At 53.3% G+C, this 24,811-nt stretch overlaps 1 protein-coding gene and 1 long non-coding RNA gene across 9 annotated transcripts in view; one reads left to right on the forward strand and one right to left on the reverse strand.

The window, feature by feature from the left end:
- The window catches only part of BCL9L (BCL9 like), a 135,824-nt gene that overhangs the window by 73,390 nt on the left and 37,623 nt on the right, over positions 1-24,811 (forward strand). For 2 of the 8 annotated variants that reach the window (XM_044997081.1, XM_044997083.1), the window contains one exon: positions 8,815-8,964. The exons of 5 other annotated variants lie outside the window; for them this stretch is intronic. The gene's annotated coding sequence lies outside the window, so the exon portion shown is untranslated. Of the gene's footprint in view, positions 1-8,814; positions 8,965-23,122; positions 23,416-24,811 lie in introns of those variants that run through there. One more of the 8 variants, XM_044997085.1, reaches the window with a different exon arrangement.
- Positions 3,720-19,076, reverse strand: LOC123354827. The gene is made up of 3 exons (XR_006574911.1): positions 18,972-19,076; positions 8,911-9,022; positions 3,720-4,976 (listed from the first exon to the last, which is right to left on the reverse strand). It is a non-coding gene; the product is annotated as an uncharacterized LOC123354827 (long non-coding RNA).

A 24,811-nucleotide genomic window follows, 5' to 3' on the forward strand; every position in this document is an offset into this window, starting at 1 on the left:
TCTGAGAGAGAGGATAGGAGTGGCAGGAAAAGACAACACCTGTCCTCAGGCCAGGGCTCTGGTCAATCCAAACCACCTTCCAGACCCAAATCGGCCTTTTGAAGATGTGGTCGAGGACGGCGCACCAGAACAGAAACTAGATCTACCCTGCCTTACCTTTTCCTCCCGACTGTCCCCTTTCTACCATGCATGGTCCCATATCACTTCGGACCGCTGGGTGCTCCACCCGATAGAGAGGGGATACTCCATCCAATTATGTGTCCCCCTGCCCTTCCACCCTCCTTCCCCATCCCTCTTCAGGGACCCTTCTCACGAGCAGCTCCTTATCCAGGAGGTGCAGTCGCTCCCATCTCTAGGGGCAGTGGAGGAGGTTCCTCAGGAGCACAGGGGTGAGGGCTTTTATTCCCGGTATTTCCTAATACCGAAAGCCAAAGCCTGCCTCAGGCCTATCTTGGACCTGCAATAACTCAACAAGTTGGTGAAGAAACTCAGGTTCCGCATGATCTCCTTGGCCTCCATCATCCCCTCACTGGATCCAGCAGAGTGGTATGCCGCCCTCGACTTGAAGGATGCATATTTTCATATCGCAATCACTCAGACCCACAAAAAGTATCTCAGGTTTGTGGTCAACAGTACCCACCACCAATTTACCATCCTTCTATTCGGCCTGTCAGCAGCATATTGAGTCTTCACCATGTGCATGTCAGTTGCTGCCACGTTCTTGCACAGGTACCAGGTACAGGTGTTTCCGTACCTTGACAACTGGCTGATCAGGGGCCGCTCCAGGACCCAAGTGGAAGCTCAGGTCAGATTCATCAGAACCACCTTCGCCAACCTAGGTCTCCTTCTAAACAAAGCAAAATCGACTCTGTCCCCCATCCAGTGGATAGAGTTCATAGAGGCAGTACTGGACTCGACCCAGTCCAGGGCATACCTGCCAGAAGCAAGGTTTCAGGCCCTGACTGATCTAATTCAAGGCCTCAGACAGTTTCCCATCACCACCACAGCGAGAAAGTGCCTGAAGCTTCTCAGACACACGGCTGCCTGTACCTATGTGGTGCAGCACGCCAGACTCAGGCTTCGACCTCTTCAGTCGTGGCTGGCGTCAGTGTATCGCCCAGCCCAGGACAGCTTGGACAGGGTCGTGACCCTGCCTTGCCCAGTCCTTGACTCTCACCTGTGGTGGCTCAACCCTCAGGAGATATGCTCAGGGGTCCCCTTTGCCACTCTGCAGCCGTCTCTGTCGCTAGTGACGGATGCATCAGACTTGGGCTGGGGAGCACATCTGGGAGACCGCAGGACTCAAGGCCTCTGGTCTCAGGCAGACCTGGGTCTCCACATCAATGTCAGAGAACTTAGAGCGGTGCGCCTGGTGTGCCATACCTTCCGGGCACACTTAACGGGGCAATGTGTATCAGTCATGATGGACAATACAACAGCAATGTTCTACTGCAACAAATGGGGGTGTACACTCCTCTCCCCTGTGCCAGGAAGCCCTCATGCTGTGGGACTTCTGTGTAGAACATTCAGTATACCTGCAAGCACCATACCTCCCTGGGGTGCAGAACGAGCTGGTGAACCACCTCAGCAGGTTGTTTCACAGCCACAAGTGGGTCCCTTTGCCTGGACATCGCAATTTCAATCTTCCAGAGGTGGTGCTTTCCCCAGATAGACCTGTTCACCACATGATACAACAGGAAGTGCCAGCATTTCTAGGTAATAAAGGTAATAATTGGAGACATACCAATCTCCTAGAACTGGAAGGGACCTCGAAAGGTCATCGAGTCCAGCCCCCTGCCTTCACTAACAAGACCAATTTTTGCCCCAAATCCCTAAGTGGCCCCCTCAAGGATTGAACTCACAACCCTGGGTTTAGCAGGCCAATGCTCAAACCACTGAGCTATCCCTCCCTCCCTTCTGCTGCTTCCAAAATCACAGGCTGGGCTCCAGCGTGGGTGCGTTCCTCCTCCACTGGGGAGGTTGTCTCCTATACGCCTTTCTGCCCATACCGCTGGTTCACAAGGTGCTCCTCAAGATCCAGAGGGAACGAGCTCAGGTCATATTGATAGCACCAGCCTGGCCCCGTCAGTGCTGGTACACATCTCCCCTAGCCATGTCCGTGGAAGCCCGGATCACCCTGCCGCTCTTCCCGGACCTTCTGACACAAGATCATGGCCAACTTCAACATCTGAACCTCGAGTCACTTCACCTCATGGCATGGAAGCTCCATGGTTGAACCCAATGGAGCTTTCCTGTTCAGATCAGGTTAGACAAGTCCTCCTTGGCAGCAGAAAACCCTCTACAAGAGCCACATACCTTGCCAAGTGGGAGAGATTTTCAATCTGGGTCGGCACTGCGCCATTCGTCCACGATGCTAGCCTCAGTGCTGCTTACTCTGGACTACCTCCTCCATCTGAAGCAACATGGGCTTTCGTTGTCATCAATAAGAGTGCACTTAGCCGCCATCTCGTCTTTTCACCCAGGTGTGGAGGGCCGCTCAGTGTTTGCTAACCCTATGGTCTGCTGGTTTTTAAAAGGGCTCGACAGTCTATACCCTAACGTCCGTCAGCCTGTCCCTGCCTGGGACCTCAACCTGGTCCTTTCTAAGCTCATGGGACCCTCCTTTGAACCGTTAGCGACATGCTTCCTGCTCTACCTCTCTTACAAGATGGTGTTCCTGGTAGCAATAACCTTGGCCAGGAGGGCGTCTGAGCTCAGGGCCCTAATATCAGAACCTCCTTACACTGTGTTCTGTAAGGACAAGGTTCAACTCAGGCCTCATTCTGCTTTCCTCCCGAAGGTTGTGTCACTATTTCACATCAACCAGGACCTCTTTCTCATGGTATTCTATCCTAAGCCACATTCCAACAGCAGGGAGCAGAGACTCCGCTCTCTGGATGTTTGCAGGGCGCTAGCCTTTTACATCAAGAGAACGAAACCGTTCAGAAAATCAGTCCAGTTATTTGTGTCAGTGGCAGACCTAATGAAAGGACTGCCTGTGTTGTCACAACGCATTTCGTCATGGATAGCGTTCTGTATTTGTGAGTGCTACAACCTGGCAGGTGTTCCTGCACCTCTGATTGCTGTGCACTCCACCAGGGCGCTAGCTTCATCAACAGTGTTCCTCTCTCAGGTTCTCACTCAGGAAATCTTCAGGGTCACGACATGGTCCTCCATCCACATCTTTGCCACACACTATGCGATTACCCAGCAGGCCACAGACTATGCGGCCTTCGGACGAGCAGTGCTCCAATCAGTGGAAAACTCCGACCCCACCACCTAAACTTGGGCTTGTGAGTCACCTGATTGGAATTGACATGAACAAGCACACGAAGAAAAAACGGTTACTCGTCTTCTTGTAACAATTGTTCTTCGAGATGTGGTGTTCATGTCCATTCCAATACCCACACTCCTACCTCTCCGTTGGAGTAGGCGGCAAGAAGGAACTGAGGGGTTGGCATGTTCGGCAGGGCTCTATATTGAGCGCCATGAGGGGGGCGCCCAGACTGACCTGATGGATGCTGCTATGGGAAAAATCTTCCGGCTACCGTGCACGTGCACACGCACATACCTGATTGGCATGGACATGAACAACACATCTCCGAGAAGGTGGGTAACTTTTTTTTACCATGTTTGAGTACAGCTGTGAACATGTTGCAGTGTAGGTAAGGCAAGAGTTTGCTCAGGAACTGGGATAACCTGGTGGGGGTGGGCGGGCAAGTGATGCAGGTGACACCTGGAATGTGTTGGCAGAGGTCTGTTGAGACTCTAGGACTGGAATCACATAGGGTAGTGCAGATCAAGAGTGAGGGATATTGGCAGAGCTATGGAGGGCCTGGACCCTTGGAGCTGGGACAGTAGGAGGTGCTCCAGGGTTAGGATGAGAATCCACTAGTACAGCTGCCTGGGGAAATATATAGTGCACCTGCTTGTGCCTAGCCCTAGGCCCTTGCTACCTTCTATTCCCTTTTCAGTCTCTAAAACCCAGTTCCCCCAGCTTCGGAAGGTGTAGAGAGAAAGAAGGGTTAATGCCTGTGGACGTATGTCTCTGGTCAGAAAGCCCAGTCCTGTCTAGCACCAGATTTCCTTAAACATATTTAATGGTCTTCAAATAATCCCCCTTTTTATCAATACCTGAAAAGGCCCCCTAACAGAGTGTGGTTAATCCGCTAATCCAATACATTCTGCAACCAATGAGATGAATTGATCTTCTCTCCAGGGTGTTATGACTGCTGGCCCAAGATGCATTGGCAGAGCTGTGTGGTGTGGGATCCTGTCTGTACTATGCCTGGCAATGCTCAGTGCCTTTAGTTTGTTGTTTTCATAAACACCAAAGTCCCCCAATGAACAAAATTTGGGATTTTTTTTTATTGCATCTGGCTGTAGAAATCCACCCCTCAGTGTTGCAGTAGTGGCTTGCTGAGCTCACATCAGTAGAGCTTGGGGGAGAAGGTGAACGGGGGCCAGGAGCCCTGTTAAGGACTGGAGGAGGAGACATTAATTAAGTCAGAATGACCTGCAGGCTGCTCAGATGCATCACATTGCTTTAGAAGTGTAGACCAACAATTCCAGCCCTGGGCACCTAACGCTGCTGACTTCAGTGGGAGCTGTGTGTACTCAGAAGCTCTGAGAACTGGCACCTTTATTTGGGAGCTTAATAGGAGGCACCCCAGTGAGAAAACTGCAGTCTGCTGGCTTTGGTGCAAACGTGAGCTTGGCCAGTCACAGCGCTGAGAATGTATGTTCAACATGATAATTACAATAATTACTGACGTTGGCAGTAACCCCAGAGATTGTTCTGAAAACCAGCTTCCTCCTCACTATTCCTGTGTTTTGCTTTTTGCCATTCTCTTGGAAGATTGGTTAGTTCCATGATTTTCTGGTCAGTTTCCCTTTCTGGCTCTCCTGTCCTAGCCTAGTGCTGCAATGGTTGGGTTACAAATGCTGCAGAAATCTTTAAATCCCAGTCATTCTTCCTGAAATGAAGGAAAAGAACCATGAATGTGGATTTGTTAATGGCAGGGTTGTTTAAACCCCTCCACCCAAACCTCCTCTCCTGCCCCCAACCAAACTGAAATCCCGTCTAAACTTCCTGGCAATCGGTCCCCTTTGACATTTTGTACCGTAAGCAGTTGTTGCACTGCCTGATCCACTCTTTCCCACAGGGCACACACTGTTTTGTGGCCCACACTACAGCTGTTAGTAGTGTTCTTCCATCCTAGCAATTGTTTTTAATGGTGAAAGAGTGGGAGGAGGGAAGCGTCCCTGAGGGACTATTTAACTTCCACACCTGCCTTCATGTTTCTCCCCAGGCAGGTGACCGGAGCTTGGCACAGTCTGTTTCTAACGTAATCACTAGGAAAGACGTTTGTAACAAGGTCTGACCCATGGGCAAACTTTAAAACAAACACAAACAAACTCCTGCATCCAATCAATAACTGGATCAATGGGTTATTTTTTTCCCTCTCAGGGAAGATTCTAGGGCTGTGTTGACTCAGTCTGTTGAGGTGGCTCTGCATATGTGGCTGTTTCCCAGAAGGCTGAAACTTTAGGGCCAGAATTTCAAATGCTTAGTGCCCACAATTGGGGCCAGATTTGGGGTGCATGTCAGGTGCTAGGTTCTTGGGGAAAATCTGGTCCATAACATCCATTGCTGTATCCCATGTTTAACTGGTCCTGTCTTGGGCATATAAAAAACTTGAAGGTGGGCGAGAGCACTCAGTTTTTGAGATAGAGGGGTCCTTTCAGGGGGCTGGTGATAGGAAGAAGTGTGTGTGTGTGTGTGTGTATTTGCGTGGGAGGGTTCCTGAGCTTTTGGGCAGCTTGTAGATTTGGATCTGGGCCTTGTTCTACTTTGAATCTACTTCTGCTCCTTAACTCTGTCCTCCTGATTCTGTAGGGCCAAGTAACATATTAGTGCAATGGCTGTTCAGCCAGTGACGCATTTGGCAAATCCCATGACAAGTTGTGGGATTAGTAGTATTTTCTACTATTTGACCATCCCTGGCAGTCATTGTGTCTCTTTTAAAGCGTATTAAATGGAAAGCTGATTGACAGCATGTTATAGTGAAATGCAGTGCCCCCGGGCTGGATGGGTGGCAGCATCCATCATAGCTAGTAAGTTTAGTCCTGTTACATCTTGGTAATAAACAGCTAGAAAAGATTCCCCCAGGTTCTATAACCCAGCACACTTCCCAGACACCACGACTGTGTGTCTGAAAGGCAGGTCAAGTCCCACATGTGCTGTGCTGTGGCTGATCCACTCCATGGTGCTACGTGTGACCAAGGTTGCTATCCTGGAGATCCCTTCTGGGGCCATAATCTCAATAAAAGTAGAACCCTCGGGCCCCGTGACCTGATCCCCGGCTCTGCTGCTTTTTTGGTTTCACTGTATATGACCCCAGCCAAGTTGTTGGGGGAGACACATTCACCTGGAGATCACTGGAAGCAAAATCTGGGTCTTCGCTAAGCCGCGATTAGCCTTCACGATTGAAGAAATGGGCACCTGCTGACTGGCCTTCAGTGCTTTGTGGTCATGTGCTCTCTGTTTTTATCCTGGAGTGTTGGGTTAGCCAAGGGCAGGGCATGGTCTTGTGACGGTCCCTCTCTGTGAATTCTGGTCAGGGTGGTTTTTTGTTTTAACGTCGAGATTAAACTTGTTTAAAATGAGACTGGAGAAAAAGTCACCTTAGGAGCAAGGAGGGGTTCATTCCAAAACGCAGGCCCAACCCAGGCTGCAAGCATAACTGCTCCGAGTCCTCTTGACCGGCATGGGCTGGGGAGGAATTGTCTGGCCCCTGGCAGAGCCCTATGACAAACTAATGCAGGGTGTTTAGAAAGGAGACATGGGCTTGTGGTGAGGAACTGGGCTGGGACTCAGGAGATCTGTATTCAGTTTCCAGCTCCACTGGAAACCCTGTCTGACCTCAGGCAAGTTGCTGAATCTCTGTGTGCCTGTTGTGCCTTCGGTAGAATGGGTTTAGTAACACAGGGGGTTGTGAAGGTAAATCCCCTGATATTTATGAGGCTCAGACACTACAGTCGGGGAGCTGTATGAGTCCCTAAAGAGAGAGAGAGGACCCGACAGAGTGTGTGGGAATTCAGTCAGGTGCAATGTACATAAGACTTGCCTCCATAATCTATGTACACATTGGTTGGGGAAATCCTGCAGCCACCAGCCATGCCCGAGTGTGGTGTGCTGAGGTGGTAGCTAGCATGGCTCTGGCTGCAGCCCCACCCCGGTAGGGCCTCAGTCACCTTTCTAACCAGGTTCTGATGTCCAAGGCTGATTCTGTTTAGTTTACAGGTCTTGGCAGCCAGGAGACAGAATACCCCAGATACCCCATCCTCCACCCCCGTTTTGGTGAATGGAACCCCCATGTACTCACTGCCTGCACCCATTGTCTGGGTGGGCCCTTGTGAGGGGGGGGGTATAGGGCTCTCACAGAAGTATCCAGGGAATGCTCAAAATGAACAGTGGCTGGGTACCTGCCAGCCACAATAGTGTAGTTTCAGCAGGAGGGAAAGTGATACAAAGAAGGCCTCAGCCTGGGTCTCTGGTTTCTACCATGCCTCCCCTTGACACCAGAGAATGCAGCATGGCAAGAGTTGCACATTCCCCATGGGCCTCTTCTGCACACAGACATGCTTATGTGGGCAAATTCACGTCCACACACGCTGGTGTGGGCACGCTGACACATGCACACTCCCACTGGCATGGGCATGCTTGTACAGGTTCACACAGATATGCTCAAGCAGGCATTCCCATGCATACAGACTCCCGCTGACATGGGTACACTTGCTCACTCACACACTTGCGGTCTTGGTCACATGCACATGGATGAAAGCTCACGCTGGCGCAGGCGCACACACACTGACACACTCATGCACACACATAGGCAGGCAGCAGAGCTAAGCCAGCTTGAGTCTATTTTTGGGAGGACTCCTAAGAGTTTGGAACGTATTTCAGATGTTACAATCTTAGAGGGGGGGAACGCAAGAACAGATGGCTGGAGGGTTCAGAGCAGCAGCCCTGCTGGGAACTGATATTTATAGGTGGATTTAACCCTTGTGTGGTCTTTGGAACCACCTTTAAAGGCACAGGCACAGAATCTCTGTTCCAGAAGTGAGCTGCGAGGACCCACATAACAGAACCAAATCCAAATATGTGTGGTCCTTTCCCTTCTGTCTCTGCGAGTCACACTGCCATCCAGATCAATTAGTGATCCAGCTTGGAAATCCAGGGTAACATGCTCCTCCTGATTCCTTGAGTGTGGGGACGTGACTGTCTCTGCACTGTCAGCCTGGGCTGTTGGCTTAGCTGTGCTCATTTTTCCATTTGTCTTGTTTAAATTGGGGCCAGTCTTTCTCTTCTGAGCTGCCTCCAGGAGCTAGGGCTATGAGTGCTCAGATGAGCCTACAGTTGCTGGATTAGCAGGACTAGAGCTATCCAAACAATGGCAGGGCTAGCTTCCTTGCCCTATTTATGCCAATGGCCACCCAGACTCTTGCCTTGTCTGCTGAGGGAGAAGACATTGCAGCCTAGAGAAACATTTGCTCCTGGGCAGATTCCCCTGTGAAGGTGCTTGAGCCTCTCCATAAAAAAATCCTTATATCTGACCCCTTCAGTGCCCGTGCCTGATGTTTTAGATGAAGAACATACTAAGTTAGTTGAGCAAAGCTGGTCATAGAGCATGGAATACAACCTGTCAGTGCTTTGCCAATGGCTGCAGACTCATCCCTAACCCTTCCCCTAAGAGCAGTGAGCTCCCTAATTGGGACCCGAAGTTATACGGTACTCTTTATCTTGTATAGTGCATCTTACACAGTATCCCAAAGGGCTTTGCTGAGATGAGTAACTTCAGAGGAAGAGAGCAATTAAGAGGCAAACGAGGAAAGTGATGTCTTCACCTGAGACTTGGCGTGACACAGGAGCTGCTGTAGAGAAGGCTCGTGGACCCACAGGTGAAAAGCAGGGCGGGGAGGCAGGGATGTAAGATGCTGGGCAAATCCACTTAGGCCGCTAAACATAAGAAATCGAATTATCAACTTTGGTCTGGAAATGAATGGGAAGCCAGCATTGCTCCTGAGCCAGAGCAGGAGGCTGATACCCAAAGGGGTCTCTGAGCTAGTCCGAGTGAAGGGACAGTGGAGACGCTGGCCACACTTGCAAGGTTAGTGTTGTCAGATTAATGGGTAGCACTGGACTGTAGCTGCAGATGGGAGAGAGCCTGGTCACTTAGCCTGTGTGGGAGATGGAGGGGGGAGGCCCAGGCGGGAGGTGGAGACGGACATGCATCACAATGTCTAGCTACCCATTAACCCACTAGGCTTTCTACTGCACTGTAGCCAGCATGGTGTGTACCAGTGCCTGTTCCTAGCAGGCTGGGATCCTGGGGTGTTAATGTCTGTACTCTGACTCACACAGGGCTGTGGTTGTGTCTCCTGTCTGCACTGCAGGAAACATCCAGAGTGACTCGGGGAGGCCAAACCCAGCACATTTCAGTGATATGGACCAATCCAGGGTCTGGGAATCAGGACTCCTGGGTTCTTTTCCTAGCTCAGCTGCTGACTCACTCTGTAACCATGGGCAAGTCACTTCCCCTTTCTGTGCGTCCGTCTGAAACCTGGGGATGTGCTTTTCTGCCCTCGCTGAAGGGGTTGAGAGGGTAGGTTAATGTTGGTTAAGGGCTTGGCCATGCAGGGGACAGAGTGCCATTAACACCTAAAATCCTCCCTCACCCCAGAGGAGACTTTCCACCATATGAACTTAAAGGGCAGCAGCTGCTCCCTGGACCCTGCTCTGCTGCTTTTCTTTCCTGTCTGAGGTTGAGATTTGTGTCCTTGGAGCTTGCATGTGTGCTGTTTGGCAATTCCCAGCACTTCCCTGGAGCCTTGGCTGGGCTGCAGGAAGCTCTAGTGTACTTCAGGCAACCAGGCTGTGGTTTCTAAGGCCTGGCTTGTCCCCTCTCATTGTCCCCATCTTTCTGCCATCTCAATCTTTCTTCTCCTCCCTCTTTTCCAGTTCAGAAGCAGTAATAAATTTTACTGACATCTCCCCTACTAAGCGCCTGGTAATTGCTGCTGTGTGCCCCTCACTGTTTAACATGATGATTGTCTCCTCTTCCACGCACACCCCCTCCAACCTCTGCTGCTTTATCTTTCTCCTAATTATGCAGTAGATCCTATACTGGCCAAGGTGGGAGCCAAATGTTCTCTTTCAGTTGTGCCCTGCTGGCAGCATAGAGTTGGGGAGAGGGGGAGCGAGAGGTTTTTTTGTTTGTTTGTTTTGTTTTGTTTTGTTTTTGGCTTCTGTGGCCAACCACCTTTGCCCCACGTTTGGAATCCTGCCTTGGAATATGTCTGTGGGGTGAAGGGAGAGCCTTGTATCTCCTGCTACCAATCCCCCTGACTTCAGAATAGCTCGTTCTGTTGCTAGCCATGCTCTGCAGCTAGCATGCAACGGCTTAGAAAGCATAGCAAGGAACCATCCTGCTGCCCTCTAGAAGCTTTGAATGCATGTGTCTCTATTCGGATGTGGCACTGGCTCCTGTAATAAATGATCGTTGAGGCAGTAGAAGCCAGGTTGTTCAGCGGCATGATTCCTCTTCTCGGGATGGCTCGGTAACCTTTGGCAGCGGATTGCTGTGTCTTGTGTGGCTCTGACCACATCTAGATCTGTGTGCAGGGCCGGGGAGATGTACTCACTCTCTTTCTGTACCTGACCAGGGAGGAGGAGAGTGCATGGCAGGAGCAATACACCCATTTGGTAACTCCCAGTGCCAGAAATCTGCCCACACTTGCCTGCCCTCCCACAATAGCCCAATTGTTCGTGCCAAAAGCAAGGAGACTTCCTGCAGTTCCCTGGGCATTGTTAACCCTCTGGTTACCAGCTGCAGAACCAGCAGTGTGCTCCTGGGCAAGTGCAGAGTGGAAGGTGTAGGGGGCAAATGGGGAGAGCTTCTGTTGCCCTTGGGCTAGTGGTGCAGCTTGGGAAGCAGGAGCCCCAATTCTAGTGCTTCCCCACAAACTTCTGTTGGTTGTTACCATTTCAGAAGATGGGTAGCAGATGCCTTTGTTGAAAATGTCATCCTAGCATCCCCCAAGGAGAGCTGTATCTGAGGGGATGTAAGCAGGGAGAAAGGGGTCCAGGTGAGCTCCTACAGCCTCTCCCCAAACGAGAGCAGGGGGAGAGTATTCTGCATATTTCTAGGGTGCTGCTTCCTGTGGTATCTAGCCAAGGTGACTTGCTACTCTGGGGGCAGACCCGGCCTGCACCTCTGCACACACACAAGGATCCAGGCCATCCATCCCCTGTTACTCTGGCACTGTGTCCGGGACAGGAAGTGCCTCTGGGTGGGGGGAGATATATTTGGGATGTTGGGGAGCTAATTCCAGTGGCTTAGATATTGGCATGGAAACCATTTAAAGCAATCCCAGCTCGATCAAAGTGCCCTCTTCCTTCCTGTGCTGTAATGTGATCGTGAGCCCAGGAGCTGCTCTTGGGCTTCTCTGGTTTCTGACTTGTGTGGCTTGAAAGACAGCCCTGAAAGGAACAGACATGCTTCACCAATGCACTCACACAGCCTGGATACAGGCTAGCTGTCTGGAGCGGGACATGGATAGAAACAGCATCGTGTGTGTGAGAAAGAGAGAGAGAGAGAGGAGTATGATGGATAGGGAATGTAAGGCAGTGCTGCTGAGTAGTGGGCTGTGGGAACTCAGAATCCTGGGTTTTGTTCCCTGCTATGGCTCATATGCTCTGGCTGTGTCTACGCTAGCCATCTTCCCACTACCAGAGACCACCTGCAGGGGTCAAGACGGGATCCCTCCCACAATGTGTTCTGGGTTTTGTTTTCATTTTTTAATCTCCTTATGCATAAGCATCCGGGATGTCTGTGGCTGGAGATAGAATATAGGAGGGGTGGGCACCGAGCATTCTCTGTCTCAGGTGCTTGGCTGGCAGGTTCTTGCTCACATGCACATGATCTACCCAATTGCCATATGTGGGGTTGGGAGGGAATTTTCCCCTAGGCCAGGTTGGCAGGGACCTTGTTGAGGGGTTTTTCAGCTTCCTCTTCACTGTGTGGGTGTAGGTCACTTACTAGGATTATCTGGGTGTATCTCAATCATGTCCCTGCCATCGTGGTGGCCTCCTGCACTGGTGCACTTCAGTCCCTCCTATTCGCTGCCTGTGGCATGTAATAGTCTAGTTCTTCTTCGAGTGATTGCTCCTATGCATTCCAGTTAGGTGTGCGCGCCGCGCGTGCACGGCTCTTCGGAAGATTTTTACCCTAGCAACTCCGGCGGGCCGGCTGGGCGCCCCCTGGAGTGGCGCCGCTATAGCGCAGGATATATACCCCAGCCGGCCCGTCCGCTCCTCAGTTCCTTCTTTCCGCCCGTGACGGCCGTTGGAACAGTGGAGCACAGCTCAGCTGACCTCCACTTCTCTAGCTACTCGTAGTTTTCTCTCGTTCTGTTTATAGTTGTAGTTAACTCTGTTTGTTTGTAGAATAGTATAGTGTATTTATTTTACAGGGGTTGGGGTTTATCCCCTTCCCCTCACCCGGGGCCGGGTCCGATGCCCGGTCCACAGGGTTTCTAATGCTCGGCGGGCCACAAGCTGCTGCCGACAAGAGATCTTCTCCTAAGTGCCTCGAGGGATCTTACCTCACAGATAAGTGCCGCATTTGTGAGGCCCTTAATCCGTGAACAAAGGGGAGCGGGGCTTTTGTTTTAAACAGCTCCTGAGGGAGGCAGCTCTTGCTCCTCCGCTCTCGGCGCCGAGCGCTAGTTAGTTTTCACGGCGCGCTCCCTCGGCACCGGACCGCCGGTGCCGCCAAGGCCTCCTGGCACCACCGTCGCTGACTCCGACGTACCCTCGGCATGGACCTCTCTCCTGGAGGATGAAGAGTTACTCCGGCCAGGCAAGAGCCGTCAAGTCCGGTGCTGGAAAGCTCCCCGGTACGCACCGTGGTCGAGCTCGCCCGGAAGCTGCGTCCGAGCCGCCTGCTCCGCAGCCGAGCGCTATGCTCCGTCGGATCGCCCGGCACCGACGTCTGCCGCGGCACCAACAATATCCGCACCTTTCACTCCGGCCAGGCAAGAGCCGTCGAGTCCGGTGCTGGAAAGCTCCCCAGTACGCACCGTGGTCGAGCTCGCTCTGAAGCTGCGTCCGAGCTGCCTGCTCCGCAGCCGAGCGCTATGCTCCGTCGGATCGCCCGGCACCGATGTCTGCCGTGGCACCGACAATATCCGCACCTTTCACTCCGGCCAGGCAAGAGCCGTCGAGTCCGGTGCTGGAAAGCTCCCCGGTATGGACCGTGGTCGAGCTCGCTATGAAGCTGCGTCCGAGCCGCCTGCTCCGCAGCCGAGCGCTATGCTCCGTCAGATCGCCCGGCACCGATGTCAGCCGCGGCACCGACAATATCCGCACCGTTAACTCCGGCCAGGCAAGAGCCGTCGAGTCAGGTGCCGGAAAGCTCCCCGGTATGCACCGTGGTCGAGCTCGCCCGGAAGCTGCGTCCGAGCCGCCTGCTCCGCAGTCGAGCGCGATGTTCAGTCGGATCGCCCGGCACCGATGTCTGCCGCGGCACCGACAGTATCCACACCGTTAGCTCCGGCCAGGCAAGAGCCGTCGAGTCAGGTGCCGGAAAGCTCCCCGGTATGCACCGTGGTCGAGCTCGCCCGGAAGCTGCGTCCGAGCCGCCTGCTCCGCAGTCGAGCGCGATGTTCAGTCGGATCGCCCGGCACCGATGTCTGCCGCGGCACCGACAGTATCCACACCGTTAGCTCCGGCCAGGCAAGAGCCGTCGAGTCCGGTGCCGGAAAGCTCCCCGGTACGGACCGTGGTTGAGCTCGCCCTGAAGCTGCGTCCGAGCCGCCTGCTCCGCAGCCGAGTGCTATGCTCCGTCGGATCGCCCGGCACCGATGTCTACCGCGGCACCGACAATGCCCGCACCATTAACTCCGGCCAGGCAAAAGCCGTCGAGTCCGGTGCTGGAACACTCCCCGGTACGGACCGTGGTCGAGCTCGCTAGGAAGCTGCATCCGGGGTGCCAGCTATGGTCGAGCTCACTATTCCCTCCACGCCGGAGACAGTGTCCACGGCGAGGGGGCTGATTGCAACGACAGCATCTACGCTGCCTCAACCCCCGGCACCGCCGGTGGGGGTTACATAGTCGATGGGCAAGCCTGCCTTGATCAGACCACCCTACCTCGGCACCGCACAGCGGCACCGTTCAGGGTCGCGGTCCCGCAGATGTTCTCGGTCCCGTCACCGATCTAGGTCTCGGCACCATTCTCCATGTTGGTACCAGTAGTGCTCGCGGCACCGGTCAGCATCCCGTTCGCCGGTCCAGGACACTCAGCTCCAATCAAGCCCCAGGCACCGGGACGCTCGTAGCCACTCCTGATCATCGAGCCTCGCACCCTCGGTCGACCACCCGGCACAGCTTCGGTGGCAGGTCTCGTTCTCGGTACCGGTCTGTCTACCGGTACCGATCCCCGGTGCTGCATCGAGCGACGTCAGTTACAGACGGAGACTCGACCAAGAGCTTTCAGCTCCTCCAGGGCCATCCAGCCACGCATCAGTGTCGTCCCGTGCGGACACTTCGTATGCGTAGCACTCTGTTTTCCGATGTGCCCTCCAGAGTCTTCCAGGAGACCTATCAGTGGTCATTCTGGACGCCGTGGGTGTACTACTACACCAGAGGCGTACCGGTGATCCCATCTCGCTCCGTTCCCTCCGAGCTCTGGGTGCCAGAGGTGACAATTAGTCGTCCCCGTCCGACCGGTACAGAGCAACCTCCGGTTCGGCACCGGGCTCCCAGATCCCACCGGATCAAGAGGTCGTCCAGGAGCTCGAGCCCACACAGGACCCGCTTGTCCCGGGCCTTTCTTCTTCCTCCTCCCCAGATGAGGCGGGGGCAGGAACATACCCCTCCGGCCCTCCTCTAATCGAAATGCGACCAGCCCCTAAATCCGAAGAGGCTGGGCATGTGGTCTTACTGGGCCATAAGATGTACCCGGAGGGGGCCCTGCAACTTCGTGTGGCGAACCAGCAAGCCCTGCTTATCCGCTACTGTGGGTTGCGGTGGGCAAATTTACAGAGTCGGTTCTTCGGAACTCCCATCAAGAGTTCGATGCCCTCCTGCAGCAAAGGACGGAGCTGGAGAGAGCTTCCCTCCAGGCCTCGTTGGACGCAGCTGACTCCGCTGCCATGACTCTGGCCTCGGGTGTTGCCATGCGGCGCGTTTCAGGACTCCAGTTATCGAGCCTTCCCTCGCAGCTGCGGCACGCTATACAGATCTTGCCCTTCAGTGGCACAGGCCTGTTCTCTGACAACACTGGCCCTAGGCTGCAGAACCTAAAGGGCAGCAGGGTCACTTTGCTCTCTCTCTCTCTCTCTCGGCATGCACACGCCGGTAATTCAGCGCTGATGTTTCGTCCCCGACCTCCGCTCTTACCCTGCGCCTTGACAAGGTCAGGACATCGCCAGCGGGCGTGGCTTACACGGTCGTGGCCATCAATCCGCACCCCAAAGGAGCCAGAATTAGGGTCCTTCTGACCACCAATGGGGCAAAAGCCTACCCATCCTCGCCCCTCCTAAGGACCCCTCTCACGAGCGATTCCTCTGACAAGAGGTGCGGACGCTCCTCCTCATCGGAGCTATACAGGAGGTACCTAAGGGCGAAACCTATTCCCCTAAGCGAAGGGAGGTCTCAGACCTATCCTAGGCCTGCAGGAACTCAACAAGTCACGATGCAGATGAGTTCCGCATGGTACCCAGGGCGACCGTCATCCCATCCTGGGATCCCGGAGACTGGTACGCCGCCCGCGATATGAAGGGCGCGTGTGTTTCACGTTGCCATTTCTCCTCCACACAGAAGGTACCCTCGGTTTGGGGCCTACCATCGTTATTCCCAGTATACGGCCCTCCCGGTTGGCCTCTATACAGCCCAGGGGTATTCAAGGTGCATGGCTGTAGTCGCCGCCTTTCTTCGCCACCGTCTGATACACGTTCTCCGTGTCTAGACGAGTGGCTCATTCGAAGAACCCCCGGGCCCAAAGTACCAGTCATGTGGGCATCGACACGAACCTATTCCTGTGTCTAGGCCTGATGATCAATAGTAAAATCCACTCTGATTCCCATATAGGGAAGGGAATTCATTGGGGGCGTCCTGGACTCCAGACTCGCCAGAGCCTGCTTTCCTCAGCCTTGGTTTCAGGCGAGGGTAACAATGGTACAAGGTCTACGGACCTTCCCGCCAACTTGGGCTCGCTCTTGCCTCAGTTTCCTGAGTCACATGGCTGTCGGCACGTTTGCAACTAAACATACCAGGCTTTGCCTCTGTTCCCTTCAATCGTGGCTCAGCTGGGGGTGCCATCCGGGCAGAGATGGCATACTCGTGGTCGTCTCGTTTCCCCCGAGCAGCCTAGGCTCCCTCGACCGGGAGTCGGCGTCCTCCCCGGTGTATCCGGGGATGCTGTTTCATTCACCCCTCGGGGTCCCTCATGACAGACAGCCCATCTCTTGTCTGGGTGTGCACCTGGTGTAGTTTCGCACTCACGGCCTTCGGTCAGCGCAAGAGCTGGCCTTACACATCAATGTCCGAGAGCTGAGAGCAGTCTGCCTTGTGTACCAGGCGATTCAGCTGGCGGATCGTCTCAGCAGATCCTTCCTATCTCACAAGTGGTGGTTTCCTCCCGTCTTTATCCCGTTTTCCAGAAGTGGGTCTTCCCCCGCATAGCCCTCCTCGCGTTCGCGAGAACGGAAAGAGAGAGAGAAATTCTCCTTGTTCCAAGGCCTCTCCCCAGGCTCGGTCTTGGAGGATTTTCCTGAGGCCATGGATCAGCCATCTGCCGTACGCTGTCCACTGTCCCCGCTGGTTCACAAGGTCCTGCTCAAACTCCGCAGGGACAGAGCGCCCCTGATTGGGTTCGCTCCAGTGTAACCTGGGCAGCACTGGCACACCATGTTGCTACACCTGTCGGTAGCAACCCTCTTGGCACAGACCCCATGTCGTGCTTCCGCGTCAACCTTCACCACCCAGTCTTGTATTCCCTGCACCTCACAGCAGGACTCCTGCGTGGCTAAACCGATCCGAGTTACGTGGTTCGGCCTCGGTTCTACGGGATTCTCCGGGGTGGTAGAAAATCGTCCATTCGGTTAAAGTATCTGGCCGTGTGGAAGCGTTTCTCATGCTGCTCCGAAACGCGCAATGTTTCTCCCGCAGAGATCCCGCTCCATTCCATCTGGTTCCTCAGGGCTTGGAGCGTTTATACACCCCCCCCCAGTGGGGCCCCACCATAAACCTGGCTCTTCAATCTGGTTCTACCCAGTTTTATGACTGCCATATTCGAGCCAATGTCAACATGCTCATTGATATAACTGTCCTGCAAGGCAGTTTCCTGTAGTCTTTCCTGCGGCCATACGAGTCTCCGAGCTTCAGACTCTCACAATAGGCCCAAGGTATACTGTGTTCCTCAAGGACAAGGGCAGTTATTACCACGTCCGACCTGCCTCCCCAAGGAGGTGTTGGCCTTTTATATCCACCAGGATATCTTTCTTCCGGTCTTCTTTCCGAAGCCACTCTCTGTGCAAGGAGAGCAACGGTTGCCCTCCTTCGACATCTGCAGGGCGTCCGCAATCTATATCTAGCGGACTGAGCCCTCTCGTAACGCCCCCAAAACCTTCATCGTACCGGCATACCGGACGAAGGGCATACCTGTCTCCTCCTAGAGGATTTCATCTTCAATGACGTTGTGCATCTGCACCTCTTCTGTTTCGGCCCATGTGCCATAGAGCCACCTTGCTGCACATTCTGCCAGGGCTCACGCTTCTCAGCTGCCTTCCTGGCTCGCATTCCCTTTCGGGGGATGTGTTGTACACCTACCTGGTCCTCGGTCCACACCTTTGCCTCATTGGTCCGGGAGTCCAGAGCTGTTGCAGCCTCTGGCTTAGCGGTTGCGTTCTGCAACATCTAACTCCGACCCCACCGCCTACGTAAGGCTTGGGAATCACCTAACTGGAATGCATAGGAGCAATCACTCGAAGAAGAAAAGACGGTTACTCACCGTAGTAACTGTTGTTCTTCGAGATGTGTTGCTCCTATCCATTCCAGACCCGCCCTCCTTCCCCACTGTCGGAGTAGCCGGCAAGAAGGAACTGAGGAGCGGACGGGCCGGCTGGGGTATATATCCTGCGCTATAGCGGCGCCACTCCAGGGGGCGCCCAGCCGGCCCGCCGGAGTTGCTAGGGTAAAAATCTTCCGAAGAGCCGTGCACGCGCGGCGCGCACACCTAACTGGAATGGATAGGAGCAACACATCTCGAAGAACAACAGTTACTACGGTGAGTAACCGTCTTTTTCTTGAGGGCTGTAATACCTTGGTCTCATTTCAGTTGTTGGGTTCAGTGTGCAGGTGCTGGGTGGTGCTGGTGGCCTGTGACGTACAGGAGGTTAGACTAGATGATCTGGTGGTCCCTTCTGACTCTTTATGTCTCAGGGAGGAAGGGTCGATGCTGGCACCCCTACCCCCCCAACACACGTTTTCTGTGCCTCAGCATTACCATCTGTAAAATGAGGTTCATTCCCTGGCCTGTCCTTTGGGATTGTGTCCCTGGCGGGAAGGGGTGAGTGGGGGCTGCTCAAGGTGTTGCTGTTGTGTGTGTTAGCACAGGATTTACTTTTTTTTTTTCTCCCATGCATGTTGATATATTGTGACTCCTCTGTGAAGACTCTGTAGCTAAGGGTCTGGCTGAGTTTCAATTATAAACATTATAAATCCATTCAGAGTTGAAGCTTGGCACAAACTCTCAGGCCCAGAGGTGACTATTTTCCCCCTTCCAACTGCAGAGACTCAGCCCACCTGAGGTGGGGGCTCAAGCTGCAGTCATCTCTTTGGAACACCCTGCTACCCTCAAGTCTGCATAGACCCAATCTCTGTCCTTGCTCACTCAACGCCTACCTGAGATGCGGTTCAACAGGACTTTTCTGAGGGTCACATGAAGGCAGAGCCCTGTGGAATTGCCACAGCATTCCTTCTGTTACAGAATTATGCTTCAGAATGGTGAGGGTTGGGGTGAAGAAAGGGAGGAGGTGCTGCACTAGTTGTTCCAGAATCCTGGGGGGAGTCTCTCCAGCTCTGAGTTGTTTATTTCACAGTGACTGTCAGTAAGCTGCCATCCCAGTGCCAGATGCCCCAGTTCCCACTATGGACCTACCAAACAATGTCTAGCTTCCTACCCCACACGTTTTCAGTACAGTAACAGGTCACTATGAAAATCAGTCACATGTTGAATACAGAATGTATTAGGCAGAGTAAAATAAATGGAAATGACCATCCTAGTGATCAGCCCCAACCTTTCTCTGAGTGTGGTTAACTCCCAGAGTTACTGCACTAAACATAACTGAAGCTGCCACAGAATTTTTGTCTGGCTGCACCACAGCTGCAGAATCCAAGCACCTGACCACAGAACACGGCCTGTTGGCTACAGGAGCCACTGCATACCTTGAAATGGGCCCCCAATGAGTGCTAAACACTCGGGGCTAGGGGCTCTATGGTTGGAAAGCCAAGGGGTATCTGCATGCAGCCTGCTGCCTGTCTGCTGGATCTTGACAATCCTGCCTGCAATCCCTACCCACAGAGGAATGATCTGTGATCCTAATGGCTCTTTCCGTTCTGTGACCTGGCTGAAGTGGTGACACTGAAACAGCAATAACTCTTGTTGTTTGGAGCACCTTGCTTCCTGCCTGTGCGGTCCAGACACTCCAATATCACCTGGTCTCTCCGGTCCTTTCTTCTCTTTATGAGGTGAGTGTGCAGGTAGCTTCTGTCAGGCTGACTGACTCAGCATCCCCACCTGCATCACCCACTAACTCCCAGGACTGGGCTGCTGTGCTGCTCCTGAGGGATTGGCTTAGTGATATCACCCACCAGTGAAGGACTGGAAATGGCTTAAGAATACTCATACCTAGGGTTGCCAACCCTCCAGGATTATCCTAGAGGATCCAGGAATTAAAGATTAATCTTTAATTAGAGATTGTTGTGGGATGAAACCTCCAGGAATACATCCAACCAAACTTGGCAACCGTACTCATATCCCCAAGAAACTCTCTCTCTCTCTCTCTCTCTCTCTCTCTCTCTCACTCACCTCCTTGCCAGCTTTGTGGATGTTATAAATTAACAAGGCATCTTTCCCTTCTGTGCAGAAGGAGTCTCTGTAGGGAGCACTAGGAAAAGTTGTTTGTTGGGCCTGCCCCCTAAAAAGTAAGCTGTTGTGTGGCACCACTGTGCTGCTGTTAAATTTCTGCCATGCCTCACCCGAGCAGGGCTGCATTTCAGTGCTGGGGGAGCGATTCCTGTCCTTAGTCTGCTGTACCTCGTAGGGTGATTGGAGAATTAGGAGAATAGGGTACCTAAAGGGCTTGGAGACACTGGACTTATGTGCTATAGAAAAGCAGAATAACCTGAGACTTGGGCTAGTGCTGTGGAGTGTGTCTCACTTATGTGCGCCCACCAGAATGGGAAAGCCTGAGAAACTTCATGTGAAGGTAGGAGGAAGGCTTCTGGGACAGAAAGCACAGGAGGGCTGGTGGAGCTGATGCCCTTTCAGGATGCTAGGTGGGAAAACCCCTAGTGGTGTCCCAACCCTGCACAGCAGTGCAAAACCCAAACTCTGATACAGTGATGGAGGGGGGGAAGTGCTCTGTGCCTGCTCATCCCACTCTGGGCTTTTCTTTCCCCTTCCCCTGTCTCCCCCACCCCCAATCCAGAGGCTCCTGTGCTGAAGTTTTGACACCCTCAGACTGTCCCAGCTCCTTCCGCTCTGGCGATCTCTTACAGGCAGCTGCCACTGCTTTGCTAGCAGGATTCTAGCTGCCTGCTCTGACGCTGCACTGTAAAAGGTGAAAGGTCGCCCACGGTGGAATTTCCTGCCAAGCAGATGTGTGGCTATTTCCCCTTTAACCTTAAACCCCAATGCGACTTAGTCATGATTGCATGCAAATAAGAGCAAACGGGGGTGTGGAGAGCTGCTGGGAAAAGGAAGCGACCTCAGTCAAGGTTTAAATATAGAGCCAAAGCTTTTCGCTGCATGCCGGGCCTGTTATTTATAATCTTGGAGGAGTGTTTGGTGGCTTCTCATGTCTCATCTGAAGCCCAGGCTCATACAAGGCAGCACAGTTAGAAAGTGTGCAGAGTGAGAGCAGTACAGGGCAACCACCCCTGCACTCCCAGCTGTCTCCATCATTTCGCTGCATGCCAGTGCCTCCCGTTGGTGATAGTGTTATACAGATGTACGGCTCTATGATTTAAGCTGCTCACTAGGGTATAAGTGGTCCAGCCCAAGTCCCCTGACGCTACTCAGAGATGATCATGCCTTTTATGCAAAGCTGTTGGGGCTCAGAGTGGGCCATCAGGTCAGAGTAGGGGAACCTCAATCTTTCCCAATCAGGAGCACTTTAGAGGCTACCCAGGAAAGTTAGGGCTGCTGCTGATGCGTGTGGTATGTAGAGAAGGGCCAGAGCACACTTACGTAATTCAAATTCCCCCTGCCCTTGGGTAAAAATTAGTCTTGTTCATTGCCCTGTAAGGCTCCACAGAGCCAAACCTTTGCTGGTCCCTAATAAAGCAGAATGAACGCAGCAGCTACCCTGCTCTTTGATATGGAGATGTGGACTGTTTGGACTACAGGTCCCAGCATGCAACATGACTAGTTTACCTGGATCTAGCCAGAGCATTGCACGATGGGAGTTGTAGTCCACATGGGCTGCACCCCTGTTCAAAGCAGGAGGTGATGGTAGTTTGCATGGCTTAGAGTCTTTGTTTCTGGGAGGATTTTATGCAGATTGTTGAGGAGCCTTCAGCTGTTCTAGGATGGGGGAGTGCCTTGAGATTTCCCTGGCAGTTCACAGCAGAATTCTCCATGCACTGTTTATCTGAGTTGGCATCAGCTGGGTTCCTGCCAGTGGTGCATAAGGGCTACATGGCTCTACTCGCCCATGCCATCTGCAGCACTTGTTGTAACTGCTCCCTGGAATGCTGCTGTTCCCAGATTCAGGACTTGGGGCCAAGGGAAAGGGTCCAAATTGCAGGTAAAACCATTGCTGTGTGGTGTCAGGGTTGTCTGCCTTGCTGGAGGTGAGTGAGTTTGCCAGTTCTCAGTCCCAGCTGTTGTAAGGCCTGGGAGTTTAGCTGAATCCCCTGGGCAACGGTGACACCTAGTGGCACAAGATCATATTCCACGGGCCAGGTTTAGAGACAGACTACTCGCCAAGACACCACTAAAAGCCTCCTCTTTGCAATCTCCGTCGTGCTGAGGTTGGGTTGAGCTGGCTGACAGCTCCTCCATGTTGGGAGCTGAAGAAGAATTCCCTCAATTTGCTCCAAGTTTCTGGAGTGGCCTGTGGGTTTAATCCCAAGAGGCATTGACCATCCTCACGCGGGCAGATCCAATGAGACAGAGTAGGCAACTCTGTGTGAGGGCCTCGCTGGCGTGGAATGTACCTTGGGTGCAGACAGGGAGTGTGAGTGGCCTGTCGGATCCCCTGGGCACAAGGTTCCCGATGGAACTGTATGCCACACCTGCGAAGGGAGAGTTTAGTCAAAGGGCAGGAGCCCCCTGGACTTTTTTGCTTGCTGAGGTGTAAGTGGCCTGGCCTGCATTCCCTGACACTGTAATGCCCCATGGGTGAGCCCTGAGAAAACGGAGCTTAGTAGCCTGCTCTGAGGCTGCTGACCCTTGGGAGGTGGGACTGTTGTGTGAGAGACTGACCTTAGCGTTAGAGCAGGGAGGGGCTCAGGGAAGGGAGTCTGGGTATTACAGGCCAGGCACTGACTTATCCCGTTCTCTTCTGTCCGAAGGGGCTGATAGCTGCTTCCCTCATGAGTGCAGCCCCTTAAGACTCTCTGCTGAAAAGAAGCTACAAAAATGTAAAGTGTAATTGTTCCCTTCCCCTCTTGGGGCTGAGAGAAGTGATGTATGTGCCCTTTAAGAGTTGTCTGCCCTGTGTGGGAGCCCTGCCCCAGGCACACTGGGCTGGAGGCTAGGTGGTGAGAGCTCTGCATTTGATGTTACTAGGTAATACCTGAGCTAGTTTGTATCCCCTGCCCCCAGGAGATGAGGCTGAGTCTCAGGTGAGTCACTGGCACTTGCATATGACAATCCCTTCCTGAACCCCTTTTATTCTCAGGTAATGGAGTGAGAGCAGCTAGCAGTGCCCTAGGCCCAGTGAAGCCCTCTGTGCCCAGGGGCCAGGCTGCCTGCAGGAGAGGGGTGTGGAGAGGAGGAACGTTAGAAGGAGACACTGAGGAAGCAAGTTCACTTATAAAGCAGCTGACCACTCCACTGGCGGCTGCTGCTGCTAGTGATTCAGTCAGAGCTGCCTCTAGGAGAAACTAGAGAGACCAGGTGGGTGAGGTAATATCTTTTATTGGGCCAACTTCTGTTGGTGAGAGAGACAAGCTTTCGAGCTTACACCGAGCTCTTTTTCAGGTCTGGGAAACAAGAGTGTCATAGCAAATTACAAAGTGGAACAGATTGTTTAGCATAATAGTTAACACATATTTCAAGGGACCATTCAAGGTGAAGTGTCTGTATACTGGTTCCTCCCCGACCTCCCAAATCAAGTGAGCAGCCTGAGCTAAAATAGCATTAACCCTTGAGCTGCTGGTACAAAGAGATAGCTGTGGTGCTTGTAGCACAGACTGTTGGTGTTGTATTGTATAGAGGCCTGCTGTCTGAAATACCCAGGGACTCCTTTGGAAAGCCACATGGGTATGTAGGGCCTGCATGGCATGGTGCCAGGTACCGATTGTTTTAGTTCAGCCTTTGGCCTAGGGGAGTGAAGTACTGGGAGGAGCGCCTCTTGAATGGGGAGCCAGGTGTGATCTTGGGGGGAGGGGGAAATTGGGGGCTGGGTACCATGTGTGAATTGGGGAGGGGATGGATTTGCTGAGGGAAGGGACTTTGAAAAATTTCCCCCGCCAGGTCAACCCGGTTCTCCCTACAGCCGTCGGAGCCCCGAACCGAAGCCAGCACTGTCTTGGCAACACATGGCCTGGCCCAACCTTCAGCAGCTGGACTGGGAGGGCCTCTTCATTACCGTCTTTCTCATCCCCTCCTTGGCAGTGCATAGCCTTGTCACAAAATGTCCAGGCCTTTCCCCATTCCTTGCCAGGTACTAAGGGGCTTGGGCTGCCTGCAGGTGAGGGGTGTAGCACTGTGACACATTCAGTCATTGCTATCTCTGCTGAAAAGGATCAGTTAGTGCCAAGTGTAGTGCTGTGTGACAAAGTCCACTCGCTGGAGCGCGCCTCCTGCTGTCCATTACAGGGATTAGCTCCGCCAGCTGGTGTGCCCCCTCCAGGCGGTGCCTCTCCCGTCATTGTCTCCACTTGCAGACCAGTCTCAGTCCAATTACTGCAGCATTCTCTTCATGATTCGGCCCTCCGGCTGTATCACCATCCATTTCTTCACACGTCTGGGGGGCGGGAGGGAGAAGTATCTTAGTTCAACCATCCAACCACTTCCCCAGTGGCAGGTGCGGGGTGACCTGAGCCCATTCAGTACTCTGGGTCCTAACCCAGGGACCCTGTAGATAGCAGCCTCCTGCTGCATCTCCTTAACTTCACTCAATGCTGCTTCTGTTCCCTGGGCCACTTCCCTGTGACCTCAGCACCTTCTTCACCCTCTTCTCAGGGCTTTCAGTCAGCCAGAAGCTCCCTCTTGCTCCCTCAGTCCCTGCCAGCAACTGCTCTGTCCAAGGTGCTACCCTTCCTGCAGCCCACTAGGAACACAGTCCTTA

This window comes from Mauremys mutica, chromosome 22, assembly GCF_020497125.1.
Source record: "Mauremys mutica isolate MM-2020 ecotype Southern chromosome 22, ASM2049712v1, whole genome shotgun sequence".
Taxonomy (NCBI): Eukaryota; Metazoa; Chordata; order Testudines; family Geoemydidae; genus Mauremys; species Mauremys mutica.